We start from the raw sequence: 12,967 nt of genomic DNA on the forward strand, positions 1-12,967 counted from the left end.
CTGTCCCTCCTCCATGTGAAGGTACTTGGATGGCTCTTTGTGGCTCACGATATTTCAGACTGAATGTAGAAGCATGCTAATAACAGGAGGGACTAATCTTAACTCTGGTAGGTTAAGAGCTTCCTTTGTTCGATGAACTGAGGCACCTGGCTCTGTCAAATTGTTCCCACTGCCATCACTGCCTTCTCCTGTCCTCTGGCCTTTCCAAATCCCACGTACATCACACACCTCCAGCCTCGCCAGATGGCTGCAGCCCAGCTCTGATGTAGTCAGGCAGTTTCACTCCTTCCTCTTATACTTTCCTATTAATAGACAAATAAGGAAAACTAGGTCTGGAGCAGGACACTGCACTGCTGGTGGTGTTTTCAAGCACTTTATTGTGCCTGGTTCAGATCGCTGAGCACTGCTCAGGGTGCGCTGGGGAAATGCGGCCCTTTTTGCAGGTCGTCTGTGGGCAGATTACAACTTCCAGGCTTTATTTGCTGTTCTAAATCAGGCTGAGAGATGATGCTTCCAAAGGGTGCAAGTGGCAGTGAGATGTGCTCTACATCTCTTGCCTATGTGCCAAAAGGTCCCACCAGTCAATGGGAGACAGGGGAAGGAGGGAAAGAAGGAACATGCATCATGAGTAGAAAGTGGGGAATGTCTGCCCTACATGCGGATGCCTATGGAACCTGCACTGCCTGGCATTTATTTATCTTTTTACTTTATACTGCTATACTTTGGCATTGTTTCTGGAGACTGCTATAACTGGTAAATATTATGCTTGCATAAAACAACCACAAGGAGCTTGAGCAAGATGGAATCAACTTGCCCAGTTTGTATTCCACCTCAGATGGGTGTTGGTAGAAAGGCTACTACACCTCTTCTGGTACTTGTCCCCAGTTCTCTGCACGCCTTTCTGAGTGAATTAAGCAATCTGCTTGTGCATATCATGTTTTAGTCCAAAATCTGTGGCTCAGGCAGCAGGCACAGGCTTCTTGTTCATAGCAGTGGACAGTGGCCCAAGGCTTTTCTTCTGGGAGGACAACATGGATCCAGGAGGCCATTCTTACACAGCTACTGCTGCCCAGGTAACTGAAGTGTTGGAGAAGTGCAAGGTCAAATGAAGGCTGACGTGCATCCAGACTTAAAGAAGAAAGCATCTTTTCATGAGTGGGAGAAGGAAAATTTTCTGGGAGATCCTTTCGTAAGGAGGCCAGCAGACTGATTTTGCTTGTGGGAAATGCCATCTTTTGAGAGATGGGGCACTGTTTGGTGGCACTTCTCATAGACATGTCTGTCTCCAGGGCCTGCACATCAGCCACCAAGAGAAAACTAGGGCTCTTCTCAATACTACAAATGCATGCCACAAGCCCCCACATAGCTGTGTCCTACTAAGTCTTCTCCTTACCAGATAAGGAGAAAAGCTACCATCCCAAGGAGACTCACTCCCAAACCTTGTTCTACACTTTCTCCACAGAATTTGTGCCAGGTAGGGGCAGGGAATCAGTGGCAAAGTAGTCCCCATGGACACCATTTCCATGTAGTGTCTCTGGCATGAGCAGTGTCTGTCTAATAATCCTTGACTTCTACCAGCTGTAGGGCAGAACATCCTGGTGGCTCTTCCACAGGCAGTAATAAGTTCTTTCTAACAGCTGCATGTTACTTCTCCTCACCATATTTCTCCAAGCTGCTGATCCACCTGGTGTCCTTTAGTGGCTCAGACAGAAAGCAGCCTGATTTTGTCCCCTCTGTTTTGCAGGTAATATTATCCCCCCAAAGGCTCTATACCTATAAAGGTTTCTATGTGCATTTAGTTTGGAACCACAAGCTACTTCCCAGGTCATAGATAAAGAGTAGTCCCTCGATCTTTATTCTTGGAGGAAAATTGCTCAACTCATCCTGCCCCTGAAAGAGGATAATCTGCGCAACATGCTGTAGCTGGCAGCTCTGAGGCCCACATGACCTGCTTGTCTTGCCTTCATGCTCTCCTGTGCCTTGAGTGACACGCACTGCTCTGTTTGAGAACTGTCCCCACTGACGCCACCCTGAGGTGGTTGTCACTTTGCTACAGGGGCATTATAGAGAACGCTCTGCAGCAGCAGCTACCTCCCTGCTTTCAACCCTAACGGTGTAGTGAGCTGTGTGATAAAAGGTGTTTATCACCTCTAGACCTGCACAGTCAACTGAGGACCCATCAGCCCTGACTCACCCACCCCGGCTCCATCGCAGCATCCTTGCCTGGAGGGACTCACTACATCGGCTGTGATGACAACTGAAACTGATCCCATCTTTCATAAAAACCTTCCTTCCCCTCACAAAATGAAGTGGCACATGTCTCAAAAACCTTTCTCTCTTGGCTCTGGTGGGAGATATCTGTCAGGGCATACAGACAAGAGGAACACATTTAGGTGCAGACGTACACCAAAGCAGATACAACTGCAGAAAAAAAAAGGGGAAAAAAATGTTGGCTAGGGAACAAGTATTTTTAATAGTGTTCCCTTTAACAGAGCCTAAAGAGAAGTAACACTTCATTTTACCTTTTCTATTAAAGCAAAGAGCTCACCAGTGTCAGTTGTGTGCAGGTGCTATGCACAGTGGGAAACAACCCAAACCAGCATGTGTTCTTTGAAATATTTCTTTTAAACAGACACTAAGTATTTTCAGCTTTGGGAGAATGTGGCTCGAAATAACAAGTAGATAAAATATCACCATGCTGTGTGAGGGAGGATACGTGCAGTTATCTTGTGTGATTTCATACTAATATTTAGCTGTCATGTAGCACTCTTGCTGCTGACCCCACTGTATAAACATTTGGTAATTAACCAGCGCACTCCCTGCTATGCCACAGGTAGGTAATGTTGCTCTTATCATCCCCAGGTTACAGATTGGGAATTTAGACAGTGAGATGACAAAGCTTACCCAGACCCACTCAGAAAGCCTATGGTAAAGCAGAAAGCAGGACCAGTTCCTCCAAGACGTGTTTGCTTTCTCCTGCTCTGCTTTAATGTTACAGTCCAGAGACACGTAAGACTCCAGCGCAGCCCTGAGCAGAGACAAGTCCACCTGCAAAAACTCCTAAAGCTGTTTCACACCGCTGACAGTTTCTGGAGCAGACGAGGCTCAGAGGGGAGCCGCGGGAGTGCCGTAAATCAGGACCGAGGCGTATTGGCAGAGCTTTGTGGGAAAGCTTGCCTGGGGTCTGCCTCTTACTGCGCGCTTTTCTCAGTGCTTTTAGTGCTTCTTGTTCTTTATGGCAAAGCGCTGGCCCCAGTCACCCCAGGCTCATCATTTGTTAATCGTCCCGTTTAATTATCATGTGTGCTTCTGTTGTGGAGTGGGTGTGAAAACAAGCAGAATACAAACATTGCCCTAATTTACTGCTGAGGGCAGCGGTGGATACACTGCTGCAGGAGTGCCTTGTGAGCTTCCTATGGCCTGTTTTGCCCAGCAGGGACACCGTCCCCCACCTGCACCTCATGAAGGAGCTGCCCATCTCTCATTTTATCTTATTTGCAGCAAGTGGAATAATGCCGAATAGTTTTCAGCAACAACAAAACCCTCCAATTCCAACATTATTACACATGTAAAGATTAATTTCTCACATTTTGCACTTGATCTTGCTTTAAGCTGTGAGTGATGAGGAAGCAGAGGTCATGGACGACTGAGATGATTTTCACCACAGGAAATGATGTGAAGGAAAAGGCAATCTTCATGAGGGAACTAGTAAAATCTTGTTAAAACTTCAACTCACCTTGAGGACTGCTTTTTTTTTTTTTTTTTTTTGGCCAGGATGTCAGCAAACTTGGGAATGTGGTAAAAAAGCAGTGTCCCTTTTTTCCCATTTTTACTGCTGAAGGAATCCATAGATGCAACTGCAGGGACAGTCAGAAAACAGGTTTAGGGAAAGCAACAGCAGTTTGCTGGCACAGTATTCAGAAAGTTTTGGCTTGGTTATTGAAACAGGCTGCTGGTTTCTTCAGTTTGTTGCATGGAAACTGTATATGAGCAGTGTTTTTCATAGCCTAAAATGTTCTCACTCCCTTGCATAAGATATCCACTTAAACTGCAGCAACATTGCCACCACTTCTAAAGCAGGCAGTGCATTGCAGTCCTGACTATCAGAGTTCACATCTATTACAAAAGTCAAACTGCATGTTTTTCCAGGTGCTACCATCTTGGAAACAAGGCACATGGGGACCAAAAAATGTGTTTCAGGACTTAACATGAGGTCTACAATTAGATTTTTTTATTGAATCTAGTTATTGCAGACTGCTTTCAACAGAAGTGTACATTTGTTTAAACACCTTCAAACCCATATTTGCTCTGACTGTTGAAGTAATGCATATTCTCAGAGTCAATAAAATAAAATAGTGCAGTTTAATTGGCAACATAATTTCTTGTAACTGAAATGCTTTACTTAAATCAGTGCCACTTTGCAGAGGTGAGCATTTGAAGAGATACTGAAAATGTTTTAAATGTGCAGGATGAAGCTTCTCCGTGGAAGTATTCTGTGCCGTACACAAGCAACACAACACACACATCCCAGCTCAGGTGTGTACGCATGGTGTGATTCAGAGTTCCTGTGCATCTCTGTCAGGCAAATTGCCTTGGGCTTGTTTTGCAGAGTTCTCTAGCACTTGCATCTTCAGTTGACTTCAGATGGAGCTATTGAAAGCTAAACCATCACTTTAGCTGGAATTTTAAAGAAGTCTAAAGAAACCACTCAGATGACATGCAGAACTCTCCTGTTTTCCTTGAAAATGAGCTTTAGGTTCCCAGTTTTCCCCTGTGAATGGAAGCACTGATAGTTCTTTTTTCCTAATGTTTGACTGTTTTACATATTCATATAATGATCACCCCACCTTGTTTGAACCCTTCAGGTGTTACTCTGGTTTGAATAGCATAATACATACCAATCTGAGCAGGACAGTGGCAAGCTCCCAGCTGCTGTCTGGTGGACCTCAGGACAACAGAACAGTCACCAACAGTGCAAAGTAACTCCTGGAACATCTCTTAGTGACAGATCAGAGACCCAGTGTGTCACTGTGAGCTGGAAAAAGACTTTTGGCCTGTTCAAGAAACGTTAGCAAGACTCAGTCCAGCCCATATATTCATATGGGGACTCCATTTCCATTAGATCATGACATTTTAACATTAAGTGCAGACAGAGAATTAGGTGTTAGGAAATTCTGAATGTTGTCTAGCTCTGGGTTTGACCAGAGCATACAACACATATATGAGCACACATATTACATAAGTAATCTTCTGTACTGCAACACTTCTCAAATTAACACCAGGAAAATCCATAAAATAGCCAAAACTGGGACTCCTTAAAATGTCTGTGTGTTGGGTCCTTACCAATTTTCTTGGATTTTTATCTTAATCACTGGGATTTCTCCATAGTCAGATCTTCACACACAAACTTCGATGTGCCCTTGGCAGCATCTACTTTTTTTGCATTCCTTGTCATTTCTAGTTACAAACCGGCTTGGAAATGTGCAGTGATATTAATGTTAGAGATAAACCTTAGCAGCACAATATGAATTTGATCTAAAACATGTGCCTCTATTCTGGAATGTGTGGAAAATTGCTAAATCAATACCTGCATTGAAAGAACACGAAACTGTTGGTGTATTTACAGTTGTGTCTACTGCATCTACAATATTAGTAGTATATGTCACAAATGTAATATTAACACATTAGGAAGTATAGTAAACAGTAGAAAGTTTGTGTGAAAGGCAGGGTTCAAAGGAAAGAAAAGATGACCTTCACACATATTCCCACCAAGGCAGACTCCTAGAAAATGATGGAAATGTGGGTTAGCGAAGACAAGAGGCCACAGACAAGGCTGGTGGGACATGTTTTGTTTCAGTACATCCTCCACACATCCCTCCATCCACTCTCATACTGACACCCAGCAGAGTACAAGGTAGATATTCATGGTACCTCCTTTCTCTTAGGGAGGATGGGTTTGAAATAAAAACGATCTTCCTCTGTAATACCTCCAAGGGTGTAATCATTTTCACAGTTTACCAAATGATAAAGCTGATGGCCTCTCCTCCAGCATCCAGGAGACCTCACTGCTAGGTCATTTCTCTTTTTACTGCACCTGTCACTGATTTTCCAAAGGTTCCTTTGTGATCTCAGGTAGCACTCAGTAGACTCTCCTGAGCAGTATTTCTCTGTGTATTCAGCATGGGTCCAGGGCCAGCTCAAACATCGCTGCCAATCAGGTGGTTTTAGCTGATCCTAGATAGTGCTTGTGCAACATATGCTATTTCCAGCCTAGCCACAGAAGCTGGAGAACAAACTTTGTACTGTTTTTGGCAGGAAGAGTAAGAAGACACAGACCATTTCTGGGGTGGTGTCAGTATGTCTGTATACTACTCTCTTCCTATTACAGTAAGGAATCCCCCCTCTCTACCCCCAGCCCCCTTTATTGATAGCTCTTGGCCAACACTGACAAGACTGATCAATGAGTAGAAATCCTATTCCAGTGTAAATCAGGCATAAACTGGTGTAATGTCGTAAGAAGTCCCCCTCTCTATTCCAGTCCTTTATCCTTAATACTTCTGCAATCACTTTCAATGGAAGAGGCAAAACACAGGTCAGGACAGGTATAAGAGGAGAGAGAAACATCCCAAGTATTGAGACTGGCAGCCAAGGTGAAAAAGTGAGTGACTGCAGTTAGTCCTGCAGCTGCTTAAGGTGGTTTCGCACATCCTTCTCTATCTCTGTCCCATTCCATCATGTGTAGACTTTGCTCTGCTAAAATATATGTATCTAGTTCTCTGAATCTTTAGTTTCTCTATATCATCAACTATGTCTGTGGCTCATTGCTGAGGCTGGGACTTCACTCTCCAGCCAAGGAGCCCAGAAATCTGCTGAGGTCTAATCCTGGAGGTGCCACTTGCAATGCCTTGGGAACTGAAAAGTTGTCTCTGTGTACATGATTCACAAAGACAACTCCACCTTTGCTGTGATAAGCTATTGCTAGGTCATACCTGATTTGTCACCTATTATCTTCTCTAAACCTTTATAAGCTGAATGGATTCCCCGTATTTCTCTCCTGCTGATTATGCGGTTAGGATGATTTTTCCTGAGATATATTAGTTTGTGTTGTTTTCTCAGTTGAATCTAATTGTGCTGTTTCCTGCCCATATTTCCAACCCTGAAAATCTCTTTGGAGAATGAATTTCTGCATCCTCACCAGTGTAACATGTGAGGAAGACTAAGCAATTGTGCAGGGCAGAAAAACAGAAAGGGGAAAAGTAATAAAGGTTCTCAGCTCCCAGGGCCCGCTCATTTCTTATGCACTGTGCAGCTTGCAGTGGGAAATCAGCACTACATGGGCATGCAAAACACAACTGATCCCAGAGATGGGTAGCACATTACCAATCTCCAGTAATTTAAGAATCATTTTTTAACTACTTTAACATGCTGGGCTTTTATATAATAAAAAAAATATATATATTTCTTTCATGGCATAAATAAAATCATTAAATAAAGTCAGGATCAGTTGTAATCCCTGCAGACTTCCCTTCAACTCAGTATATTGCTGTTTACTGTTAGCATTTGTTTCCAATCTTTTATTCAGTTTTCACCCCATACAGTAAAGTTCATGTCCAAGTAAATGCTCCAAAGTCTAATTACAACGAATTTACGGACTGCTCTCATCAGTGAGATAATACAGTGAACCCAGCTACTGCAGGGATCTGCTTTAAGGATTCTATCACATACGCACTTACACACACTCACTTTTCTTTCTTCTCCCCAGTTCAGGGTTAACTTTGGTTTCTCTGAAATGGCATTGTTTGCAGAACAGTGATTTGCTATTAAAAATAAAAAATGACTCTGTCACTATACCCAATAGTAATGATTTGAAGAATATTTTCTCTGATAGTCAGGGCTGGTGCATCTTCTGATCCCCAAGAGGAATTTTAATGAAAAGTACACAAACCCTGTAATTTATAAAATTTAAAAAAAATCTAATGCCATGTATCTGAGACCGTGAAAAAGAATTAACCAAGTGCTCCTCATCACAAAGGAGGTGTTTAGTGTAGGAGTTTTACTGACAAAATGAGTAATTATTCCCTTTTTAGATTGCCAAAACACTTCAGAAGACCATTGCTGAGAAATCCAGTAACATTATGGAGTTAAGAAATTGTTTCAGAGAACCTTAAAACCATTTGTGGAGTTAAGAAATTCTTTCAGGGAACATTAAAACTATTTAGTGTGCTTTAGGCCACAATGTTTGTTAAACACGTGCAAAAATTTGGTCACAATGATCAAGATGTTCTCCCAGACTCCAGAGGCTTTGAGAAGAGCCTGGGTTATTTTCTAGCTCTGCACCAACATATTTATGACATTTCCAGCTTGTGTTAGCTTCATTTTGGAAAATGAGCAGAGCTCAAGAGCCCTGAATGGCTTTGTTCTGTGATTTTTGCAGTATTAAGAAGTTTACCAGATCAAACCCCACACAGATCAAAACTAAAGAAAATGTTCCCATGAACTCCTCTGAAGCCTGAATTTTTGGCAGCTCTGCTGAAACCTTAAACAAGCATGAGAGAGCTACAATTGACAAAAAATATTCATCAACATTTTCACTATATATGGGTCTGGTTTATTTATATGAATGTTTTCTAAGTGTTAGGGTGTATGAGCTTTTTGCCTGTCATTCATCATCAGGAATCTCTGGGCAAGAACCAGGATCTGAGTGTCCATCTTCTAGGGGCTTCTAGCTTCAGCGGAGGTGCTGAGTTTCTACTGATCTCACTGCACTGAGAGTTGTAAGCACTCCCCACCACTAACTGCGAGACCATTGGTAATGAAAAATGCAGAAATATTGGCTTGTTTACTGTTTGTGTTAGAACTGCCAAATTTGTAGTTCCCTCAGAATTTGTTGAAAGGCTTAATACATGTCTGCTCATCTGCGGAATCTGAGTTACAAAACCCTGAGAAGATCCTAGTGCTTCCATGCCCGCCCAAATCAAACCAAATCAGGTTCCACTGAGCCACCTGAATTTAGTTCTATTATGAAATGGGTGGGGGTTGGGGGTGGTGGAATTCCCAGATAAAATTGCAATAGCAGATGTTTTCCTTCAGAAAAATGGTTACAGAGGATCTGTGCTCATAGCACAACCAGCAACAAGAGAGAAAGAAAGAGATTTAAACTAATCTAGTAATCATAAATACATTTGCCCCCATTACACTTATCCCAGTTTCCACCATTCTGTCAAGGTAAGGAAGTCTCACAACAGGAGCAAGCATGTGCCAAGGTGGCATGAAGGGACTCAGCATGAAGGATGGACATCCTTTCCTTCATCTCCTCACATCTAAGTTTCTCTCCCCTCACCCAAAGAAAGAAAAATGTGCAGACGGGTATCATAACTCTGTGAAATTGTACCTTTGTGAATATTTGGACTTCAGGAATGAGAAACAAAGCTGAACATGTCCAGCTCTCAAAGCCCCCAAGAGGGACTTCTCTGAGAATTATGGTTGCCCCAAACAAACCTTCTAAATGTTGTATTAATCAGAGGTTTCCATATTTTAACCAACAGGAGAAAAACAAAGGAATGGCAAAGCCTCTTAAGAGCATTTTGCACGTAAGTGATGATCATGTTAGCAAGCTGGAGCATTCTTCTCCAAGCTACCCCTGGAGCATTCCTGACCTGGAATGCAAACCAGGGTAATAATGTGTGCAATAACAGTCAGGAGGAAAAACCAAGTCATTCCTGCAAGAGACAATCTATAGCCACAGGAAAACTATATAGTATTGTGAGTAAATAACTAACTGGATGGAGTTGACAGTTTTTCTTTGTCTAACAGGAGGGGATGCACATTTAGATACAAATTGACTGCCACTTGTGGGATGGAAAGGTTTTTATTCACGGCGCTGAGTATGATGGATCTGTACCAGTGTGAGAATTGCAAATACTTATTTCCATGTACAAATAGCTGCTTCTGGGAAGTTTTTAAAAAGTCAAGAAGAGAAGAAAAATTGTTGTTGTGTGGGCTGCATTTCTGCAACCTTCATATGCAAGGAAATTCTGAGAATGTAGGTCACCTAGCTTTTTAGTAAACTAAGAAGCCTAGAGAGATCAGAGAATCTGACACTATGTGAGGTACAGGAAAGTCTCTTGACTGTAGAGTCTCAAAGCAGTATTATTCTTGATGTTTCCCTCTCTGTTCCCATGTTTAGGTTTCATATTCAACTCACAGCCTGTTTGCCCAGTGTTGTTCCAGTGGAAAGCATAATGCAGAAATACTTGAAATTGGGAACAATTAGGGTTCCTGTAGCAGTAAGACTCAAGTATTCAAAAAGCAGGACTTCTTGAACATGATGGTATGCTGAAACCAGCAGTTTCTATTTTTCAGTTTTTATGTCTCAGAGCTGGCTGACGACACTACTGGCACATGGCACTGTACTAACAGCTACGGGAAGTGGTATTGCCATCTGGGCCCAAAAGAGCTAGGATGAATTTCCCCACCTGAGAATGTGATCCATAATCTTTCACAGGTGGGTTTGGCCAGAGCTAGGAAGTAGCAAGATGAGCACAAATAAAAAGCAATGGTAACAAATTGTTACCACAGCCTTTTCTACATGTTGTGAGAAATCACTTTCAGACTTTTGAAGTTTCTTTTCACCTCCTTCTTTTCCACTTTTCTCCTTTTTTTCCCCATTATTATTTTTCACTCTGCTTGCCTTTGCTGATTGGGTGCATTGCTCATTCCTGCTCACATGGTACACAGCAACATTTCTGTGGATGTTCAGCCTCCTGACAGACCCAGTTCCCTGACAAAGAGCCTGGTTCTTGGGCCACTCTGCCCCCCCCCTTATTCTGCTGAATGAAAACCATTCCTTATAGCTCTTTTTCTCATACATGAAGACCAAATCTCGGGTACTGCTACCCCCAGACTGTCATGTTCAGGTAGTTGAGAGTGGGGGAATTTTCCAGCAGTCCAGCCAAGCGAATGCTTATGAGGACACAGAGCATACACAGCGCCTGTATGTATGCACAGAGGAGATGATCTAAAGTTTCCTGTTACTGTAATAGAGCTAGTAAATGTAAATTGACAGAATGCAAAGAATATTATCATGGAAACATCAGCAAGCAGAGTAGCCTGTGGGAAAACATCACAGGAAAAGGAAAAAAGAGTTCCCCTCCACATTTGGAAATTTGGATGAAGTGCTAAGCTGCAGGGGTTGGATCTCGAACTAAATGTCAGTGCTTTGGGGTCAGTGACCTTACCTCTACAGTACTTTATTGGTAGTGTGATAGATAATTTATAGCTTTAAAAAATGCTGGAAGGACATACTCTCTCATGGAACATATGGTTTGGATTTGTACTATGTCCATTATTCTTGCTTCTGACAATCTGTAATAAGTCTATATAAATTTGTTACTAAACAGCTATTCTCTAATAGATATGCAATATTTCCATTATTTGACGATATTATTGTCACAGGGATACATCTGTCAGGTCCAAAAGCTCTTTATGAATTGTATGAGTATGTGCCAGGATTTCATTTTGACACACAACCTTTAATTTTAAATACAATCATATAAGCAATAAAGCTTCAACATTTCAGCTTGAATTCCTTGTAATAATAGCCTTTTGTTTATTTCCTTCTTTTAAACAAAATTGACACTGACAGCATATTGGCAAGGTTAAAACAATCCTGTTATTACAAGCATTTAATCACAATAAGAAGGAAATAATGTATTTTTAAAAAATATTCCTTTGAAGCATTACTGCCTGATTACCTCATAATATCTTTATCGCTTTGCTGTTCCCTGCCAAGCCTGTTTCATTCCTCTATCTGTGAAGAATGTCATTTTTTTCCCCGAGTAGAAGCAGAATTTCTTTCAGTGGCTGTGAAATTCTTTCCTATTTCAGATACTCTTGCAAGGATCTCCAGCAGTGATTTATCATGAGGCATAGGTTTTAATTATTACCATAATTTGCTTTGACATTAAAACAGTTTGTAAGCTTGTGTCTGCTGTTTGGCCAAAATGTGACTACATAAGCAATAACTTGACATTTCCTTCATGTTGGCAACACTGAGTTCCTGTGGCCTGGAGAAATTAGTGCATCATCTGCTCCCATAGAAGTCAACAGGGTTTTGCCATCAACTTGTACGGGAGAAGAATCAGGTTCCAGAAAACAAATAGCTGAAAGGGCTGCTTTTTACACATTTTTCTTTACTGAAACCTAATTCTTTCATGAGGTTCAGGAAAAATCATGCAAAAGCTTTGTTTCTTTCATTACACTGTCCTAGCAGCAAAGAGTCACTGCTGAAATGTTATGTCTGCTAGAGACTGCCAAGGTTTGTCATTAAGCACAAGGACTTGGGAATGTTCCAAACACTAATACTTTTATATCTGAGATAATGATATTTTCAGTTAAGCGATATGCAGTTTTTGCCAAACCCCAGAAATGCAAATACAAATTCTCTTTGGTCATACTGGTGGGACCCGTATCGCGTGACAGGTGTCCTGCACAGCTTTAGTCCCCTGAGAGCTTGTTCTGGGGCCCTCCTGGAGCATTTTGAGGCTCCCTCTTGAATTCAAGCCTGGGTTTCCTCTGCAGAACTAGCCAGGATTGCCTGGAAATGGTGCACATCTGAGTCTTGTCCCAGCAGGAGAAACACTCCTGAATCCCACATTGCAGAGGAAGAATTTATCATTGTTTAGTCCCATTATTCTGTCTTTCTGTTCATTTTATGACAAGCCACAACAAACCAGCTAGCAAATGTTCAGTCTTGCCATTGTTTGTAGTGTGCCTTTCAAACATAATTTGTTACCTTAATTTTTAAAAAATCAAGGTCTATGTCATGGTTGTTCTTCTATTTCCAAGCCAAGCATTAACTTTACCTGTGCAACAAACACACTGAAAACATAATCACTCATCCTATTGCCATCGAAGATCAGCAATTCCCCATCAGCCCAGAAGGAAAACAAAGATGGTCTGCTCCAAT

General features: G+C 41.9%; 1 protein-coding gene across 1 annotated transcript in view; it reads left to right on the forward strand.

Annotated features, from left to right (window-relative positions):
- The first annotated feature begins 987 nt into the window (after positions 1–987).
- The window catches only part of CCNE2 (cyclin E2), a 340,944-nt gene continuing 328,964 nt past the window's right edge, over positions 988–12,967 (forward strand). Inside the window, exon 1 of the mRNA XM_062604609.1 lies at positions 988–999. The gene's annotated coding sequence lies outside the window, so the exon portion shown is untranslated. The remainder of the gene's footprint in view (positions 1,000–12,967) is intronic.

Source organism: Pezoporus occidentalis, unplaced genomic scaffold (assembly GCF_034315485.1).
Source record: "Pezoporus occidentalis ecotype Australia unplaced genomic scaffold, CSIRO_AGI_Poc_V1 ctg87, whole genome shotgun sequence".
Lineage (NCBI taxonomy): Eukaryota > Metazoa > Chordata > Aves > Psittaciformes > Psittacidae > Pezoporus > Pezoporus occidentalis.